Genomic DNA, 7,356 nt, shown 5'->3' on the forward strand with positions numbered 1-7,356 from the left:
CATAATGAGTTTTCCTCATGGATCTGTGATGGTTTGACTCCGCTCCTCTTTGCTCCACTGCCGTCCACAAGCCACAGCTGACGAGTAGAAAAACACGGCCGAGTCAGTCTGTAATTTTGGACTGACAGTAAAAGTCCGGTCCATAATAGGTTTTTCTGCTTTAGTCTTGCTACGTCTGAAGAATAAACTCTCCTCCTCGTCTCTTCTGTAGATCGTAAATCCTTAAATCAGTTTCATTTTCACTGTTTACATTCCACAAAAGTTTCCTGCACATGCGCCTCTACATCTTGTTCTATCATCTGTGTTAGCCTCACAGCGCCTCACACAGGCCTGGAGGATGAACTGCGCCATTTTCACAGACCTGAGTCGACCCATGTGGACGCTCACATTTACTGAGCTGCTTCAGGCTTACAAAGAAAGTTTCTGAAAACATAAGCGTTTTGTCTTCGTGTGGATATAGCCTTACTTTGTTTCGTACAAGGTTCTGGACCTTCTCAATGGAGCTCCGTTATCAGGTGGGAGGGGTGAACTCCTTTGAAACAGTTGGCTCTGATTTTCGCTAGCGTTTGGGCATGACGTATGTAATGCGCCCGAGGGAGTGAAGCGAGCCATTATAACTCTGTGAGGACATTCCTTGCACATTCCAAGGCTTCAATTTAAATTCTGGAGCCGAACCAGAACGGATTGAAGAGCTTCCATTACTTCGTATCCGCCGCCATTGCCAAACTACAAGCAGCAAATGCGACACAAATGCTTGACGTCACCTACAAGCCCCGCCTCCCCGAATGGTAGGTAGAAATTCAACCGATGTAAAGTGGCCACTGAGATCAGACCCAGACGTACATGTAGGGAAACTATAATTGACCGGAGTTTACGGATGGCTAAGGCCAGGCTAGGTCTCCCAGGGCAAACAGGTCCTAGGTGATGGGTTAGACTGAGAGCGGTTCAGAAGCCCCTTATGAGAGACCAACAGGCCCGGTTAGAACCAAGAGGCCGTCCTTCTGTGGACCCACCACCTGCAGGAGGAGCCATAAGGGGCTGGTGCAATGTGATTTGGGCAGATCCAACAGCTGCCCCCACGACCCGCAAACGGCCAAGTGGAAGAAAATGGATGGATTACTCTCTTGTTTTAAACAGGTGAGTAAGAGAAGGCATAGAGGCCAAACGTAGAACAGAAAAAATCTCTTGCACACTGCTGTACACTTGCAGCACCAGTGTTCCTTTATTTAATGCAACATTTCGGCCAATGACCTTTGTCAGGCAAAATGCTTTTACGAATGAGAAGCCATCTTCACTTATTTCTTCACACATCCCCACAGTGGCACATTCGCAATGTAATAACGTTTGCATCCACACATGTGGTCTTGCGTTGCCCTTATGGTTCAGCATGTGGAGAAAACCATACGAAAATCAAAACAAAGAAGCGAGTATAAAAGCTCAATACGCAGAAATGACAGAGAATATCCAGTAGCCGCTCATTTCAACAATGCACATCATGATGTAAGTGCTCTATTCAACAAGTCCCTCCTTATTGTCTGCAAAGAGTTAATCCAGGAGGCTTCTCTTCTCTTGCTAATGCTGATTCTAAATGGAACGGGAAAGTGTGGAGGAAAAAGGTGCACAAGCCGCAGAGATGAGCTCAGTCTGGAGAGGACTGTCAGGAAAAGGCCATTCAAAAGTGTGAGGGACCTTCACAAGGAGAGACTGAGGCTGAGTCAGAGCATCAGGAGCCTCCACACACAGACGGATCCTGGACATGGGCTTCAGATGGCAGAAGTTGTCTTGGGCAACTTCCCACCTGGACGGGGCCTTTCTGTGTAGAGTTTGCATGTTCTCCCCGTGCCTGCGTAGGTTTCCTCCGGGTGCTCTGGTTTCCCCTACCACTAAAAACATGTACAATAGTCCCCTCTGGGGCCAGGACTCCCCTGAAAAAGAGATTCTTAATCTCAGTGGGACTATCCTGGTTAAATAAAGGTCAATAAAACTAAAAATAAATCCTCTGGTTGAAACATCCTGGTCTCCCATAACATCTCAGCAGAGCCACAGGCTGAGAGCGTCCATGCCACACAAACACATTAAGGCAGTCATTCAAGTAAAGGTCAGCACACAGCACACGACTTTTACGCCTGATTTAGCTCTAATTCTCAGTTGCGCCGAGTCTTCTCGAGTCGTGTCCAGTCGAAGGCGGTCACACCGAGTCGGGCCGTGTAGTGTGGGCAGCAGAAAGACGCGACTACACTCCAGTCGTAGGAAATCAAACATGTTTGATTTTTAAGCCCAATTTTCTTGGAAGGACGGGAGAAACGTGGCTGATGTTACCGTTTCAAATGTGAACACACAGAAAGCAGCGGCCAATGAGAGTGAAATAAAGACAGGAAAACACCGCCGCGCCTCCTTCTCATCTCTGTCAAAACAGCGGCACAAACAACTCGTTTCATGGCCACAGCCACACACACGAAACAGCACAACTTTGTCACCAAAAGTCCACGAGAACCACCTTCTCAAGCTACATTTCAACCGCGAACACAGTTTAGCGGCACTTTAGTTTGGAGATGAACTGCTCAGCTTCACCTCGCTGCTAACGGTGGCTAACAGCGGCTAGCCTCTCCGCTTTCTCCGCTGTCTCCTCCATCTCTGGGCTGAGGTCTGCCTCCTTTTCTTATTAAATCCACTGAAATACGTCCCGCATCTTCGTGCCACCGACTTTTATCTCCATTTGACAGAACTATAGCCAAGTTGAAGCTTTGTGGTAGCATTAGCCTAGCACTGCGGTGTTGTGACACTGTTGACCAATCGGGACGCACACGTTTTCCCACACTCACAAACACAGGCCTGTCTTTGCGGATTTGGAGTCAGTTTTTGAAGCTGGAGGAGAAATGAAGCCGTAGAGAGCACAGACTGTTATAAAACATCAGCTGTCCAGAATCGTGTCGTGTGTTCGCTCTTACGATTCTCAGTCGTTCTGTGTGAACCCCCAGACGTTCTATAATCGCACTGAATCCAGTCTTGTAGTGTGGACCCCCCATTCTACATAAAATCGTTTAAGACTAGAAAAGTTGTGTAGTGTGTGCTGACCTTAAAAGTCCTAAGTTCATATTATAGTGTTCAGAGGACCCACATTTCTGTCAGTTTTTTGTACTTTGGCTTCATAGGTGCTGGTTTTAATCACCAATTAGTTGTCTTGTATCTGTTTAATCTGCTTTCGAGACGGTCGCCCCCAGGCTCTGACTCTTACGACTCAAAAAAGCTTCTGCAAACAAAGCTTTGTCATGACTCGCTTCATTGTATTTGATGGTTATAAAGCAATTTGTCATCCGCAAAAACACTATATCATTTACTTACTACAAAGGACAGATTTTCTTACAATAAAATCCACCGCAACACGAGCGGAGCCAATTCAAAATCCAAACATTCTGAATAAAAATCATTTTAACCCCGGCTGATATCTCTCCTTTTGCAGAGCTCCCTGATAGACCTGACATCGGGGTTTTTCAGCTCTTTGTCGGAGCGTTTCCATCTGTCAGCGCGCTCTCTTCAAACGAGAAACTCCGAGGGTGTAATTGTGGGAATGTGGCGACCCCGAAAAGTCTCTTAACTCTTCAAAACCGTGACGAGAAAAAAGCCTCCGCCACTTACAGACAATGGAGTCCCCACTCGCTCTCGGCTAATCACAGGCACAAGCACGCGCCGTTAAAGGAGAGTCAGACGGGTCAAACCCACTTCATTCCAGCTTTTAAAGAGATTGAGTGGGCAGCCCCCCGATCAGAACCAAACCGTCGCTCGGAATCGTGGGGTTTCGATGCTGGAGAAGCGTTCGGTGTGAATGTTGGTGCAGCGTTTAACCCATGCTTTAGTGCCGACGGGCTAAAAGACACTGTGTGAGCGGGATCTCGGTGATTGGCAGCTCTGAGTGGGTCATATTCAACACATGTTTGAATATGAAGCGTCCCCAAAATGGACACGCAGAAAGCCAGAGTGGAAAACAGCTCCTCCCTTTTCACTTCTCGGTCGTAACAGCGGAGCAAAGACCAAAGATCACGGCAAACAGCACAGCATTAAAGGGATGTTCCAGGGTTTTTGACATAGGGCCTCATTTCCTAGTTATCCACAGTGTTGTTGATTTCTGGAGATGTTTTTTTTTTGTAATTCATGCAGTTCTTATGTTTGAAGAGTTTTCGTGGCGCTAGGCTAGTGCAAGGCTAGCGCATGTCTATGGTATCAGCTAGCCTGCATTAAAAACAGCGTGACCTGCTCCACAGAGCACCTGAGGCAAATCACTTATAATACCATATAAATGTCTGTGTCCATAGAGCAATTTTAACCATTTTGCATTTAAAGGAATAGGCCACCGTTTTTACATACTGAGATATGTTCTTACCTTAGCTTTGACGAGTTCTTTAGGACCTGTCTGATCTTCACCTGTGCCTTCAGTCACGTAAACACAGCGCAGATGGCGTTAGCATTTAGCCTCTCCCTCTCTCCTCTATAGCTCCAAAACAGGTCAGGTGAAGTTAGAGTCTGATTTTCAACTTACCAAGAGATTCACCACCGTTCCTCCTCAACAACTGCGCCTTCAACTAAGTAGCTAGGCTAGCTGCTAGCCTCGCTGCCTCTAGCCTAGCAAAACGTTGCCGAGCAACGCGCAAAGTTTTGGGAACTATTTGTCGCGGAAGTCATTAAGTCATTTCGACCTTCATAAAAGTGCACGAAGTTTATGTTGTGTGTGTTCAGTCGGCAAATGGCCGTATAATAAGCGGGATAATGTATAGAACGCTGGTTATTATCTGGAAAATAAGAACCTTCAGGGCGAACCCTTCGCCCTGAAGGTTCTTATTTTCCCGATAATGACCAGCGTTCTATACATTATCCCTTAAATAATTTACCGTTTTCAAGTGTCTGTGCTGTCTAGTGATCGGCAGAGTGTCCATAATATACTCTTCTACATCAGGTAGTTAATTTCTTTGAGACAAGAGAATTAGTGATGTATTGAGGCATTGTGGCGAGTGAGACTATACGGTGTTTCTAGTCAAGACACTTTGATGAGAACATTTTCTGCTGGTGGTGCCTCGTGATTATTTCAATGAAAAAAATGTGCCTTGGCTCAACAAAGGTTGAAAAACACTGCTTTAAAAGACCTTATATTTGATCAGCATCAGCTTCGTGGTTGTATAAGCCACTGGTTCTCAACCAAGGGGTCGCGAGACAAATTTGGGGGGTCGCCAGATCATGTAGATAAAATATACATACTTTTTTTTAGCTATATTATAATATTTTATTGTGGCATGTGTTTGCTATTTTACCACAGTGCCATTATATGTTCAGAATTTGATGAATTTTATTTTGGCCATTTGTTTTTTTCTTTGTTTTTTAAGAATTATGTAGGCCAATGTTCAAATTTCTCACAGTGTGACCCGGGCGGGGGGTCACGAACCCCTTTAACTGTTATAATGGGGGTCGCAGCTCCAAAAGGTTGAGAACCACTGGTATAAGCTACGCGGCGGCGGAGTGATCTGCTAGAAAATAGTCCCTCAAAATGCGATCATTCATGTGATGCAGGTCAGTTATATTCCAAACATTACTCTATGGACACAGACATTTATATGGTTAGTCTGGTGTTATGAGTGATTTGCCTCAGACATTTGACTAAAATGTGACTAGAACTAAAAGCATTTTTCATCCAAAAAATTAAGACTAAAACTAAGACGTCTGCCAAAAAAACCCACCGCACCAGAGTCGTCTTCAATCGCTATATTTTTTAGCATTTAAATCACAGCATTTGTTATGTTTCGTCTAATCAGGCGGCGCCGGGTATCAGCAGGCAAATCTACCAATCACGCACCAATCACCCTGTTTTCTACTAAAAAAAGATCCTATTTATAGCTCGACTCTTAATTATATAATTGCTGATTAAGTCTTAATTTGGTATGACTAATCCTCCAATCTCAGGCCATCAGAGCTGCTCTTTCCCGGAGAGGAGGGAGCGGGTCTGGATCGTCAGGGGAGATCAGTGGCTCTTTTAAATACATTACGCTCCCTCATGAGCCGGGGACCTTCATGCTGTGAACAGAGGCTTTCAAAGGCTATTCAAGTTCAGACCCGCAGCTCAAAGCGGGTCATTATGCAAACTTTTCAGAGCTTTTTATTTTAGCGTGACCGGGCGTTAGAGCAGGTCATCGCTCGGTCGGTCTGAGGGGACGAAGCTCCGTGGCTGAGTCCGAGCGAGGAGCAGCAGGTCGAAGACAAATGCGCTAATCAGTCGACAGTACGATCTTTCCCCAGTTGGATGGTTTGTTTTGAAGGGGAGCAAAGGGAAGGAGGGTGTTACAGAGACAGAGGTGAACCTGGAGATGATCGTGGACTTCAGGAAAGACATAGACTCCTTCACCATCACCCAGGACAAGCTCAAATGGAAGCCAACCATCAGCTCCCTCATGTAGAAGGTCCAGCAGAGGAAGTTCTTCCGCCACAGCTGAGGAAACTGAGGTTATATCCACATGAAGATAAAACACTTATTTTCATAAACTAGGGGTGTAACGGTTCACGGGGATGTATTGAACCGTTTCAGTTCAGCCTGTTCGGTTCGGTCCACTTGCGCACCGTTTCGGTGTATTATTTTCATTAAATAATGTACATTTATTATTAGCGTCATATTAAGTGCCGCGGAACAAAGTTCCTACGCGAGTTTCCGCACGGACGCTATTGAGTGACGTACATTGAAGCTGCACGAGTAGCTGAGAGAAACGGCATCATGGCAACAGCGAAAGAGAAGCCAGAGCTTGAAGACCCTGCACATCACTACATCTCCTGTTTGGGAACACTTTGGCTTTCCGGTTAAAACTCATGACGGGGACAGACGAGTGGATAAATCCAAAGTTCTGCCGACATTGTTCCACGGAGATCGGGTTTGCAGCAGGCAACACATCAAACATGTTAACGCACTTAAAATGGCATCATCCGAATGAGAATACCACGTCTACTGAAGAAAAGCCTTTAACGTCGGCATTCAAACAACCCCTGTCAAGCAGTTCGGATCAGGCAAAAGCAATCGTATAGGCGTTTTCATCGCTACGGATTTGTGCCCATATTCAGTTGTTGAAGGCGCTGGCTTTAAGTATTTGATTAAAAGTCTTGAGCCTCGCTACAATATCCCATCACGTCCGCACTTCAGCCAAAACGTTATACCAGCACTTCATGAAAAAGCTCAAACTGATGTGGTCAACAAGCTGCGCTTGAGTGCGCTTACTGTATCACTTACTTACAGTATTTACATTTTTATTTTAAATGTTACAAAATGTGTATTTCATTCTAAGAGTGCAATTTATTTAAAATATCACCCAAATGGGAATTTGGGTGAAG

The 7,356-nt window shown here is 45.4% G+C and overlaps 1 long non-coding RNA gene across 1 annotated transcript in view; it reads right to left on the reverse strand.

Moving 5' to 3' along the window:
• Positions 1-2,550, reverse strand: part of LOC306982424 — a 224,035-nt gene extending 221,485 nt beyond the window's left edge. Inside the window, exons 1-2 of the long non-coding RNA XR_013794201.1 lie at positions 2,541-2,550; positions 1,092-1,121 (exon numbers count right to left, since the gene is read on the reverse strand). This is a non-coding gene — a long non-coding RNA (uncharacterized lncRNA). The remainder of the gene's footprint in view (positions 1-1,091; positions 1,122-2,540) is intronic.
• Positions 2,551-7,356: the final 4,806 nt, after the last annotated feature.

The sequence above is a fragment of the Gobius niger genome, assembly GCF_951799975.1.
Source record: "Gobius niger genome assembly, chromosome: 24".
NCBI lineage: Eukaryota > Metazoa > Chordata > Actinopteri > Gobiiformes > Gobiidae > Gobius > Gobius niger.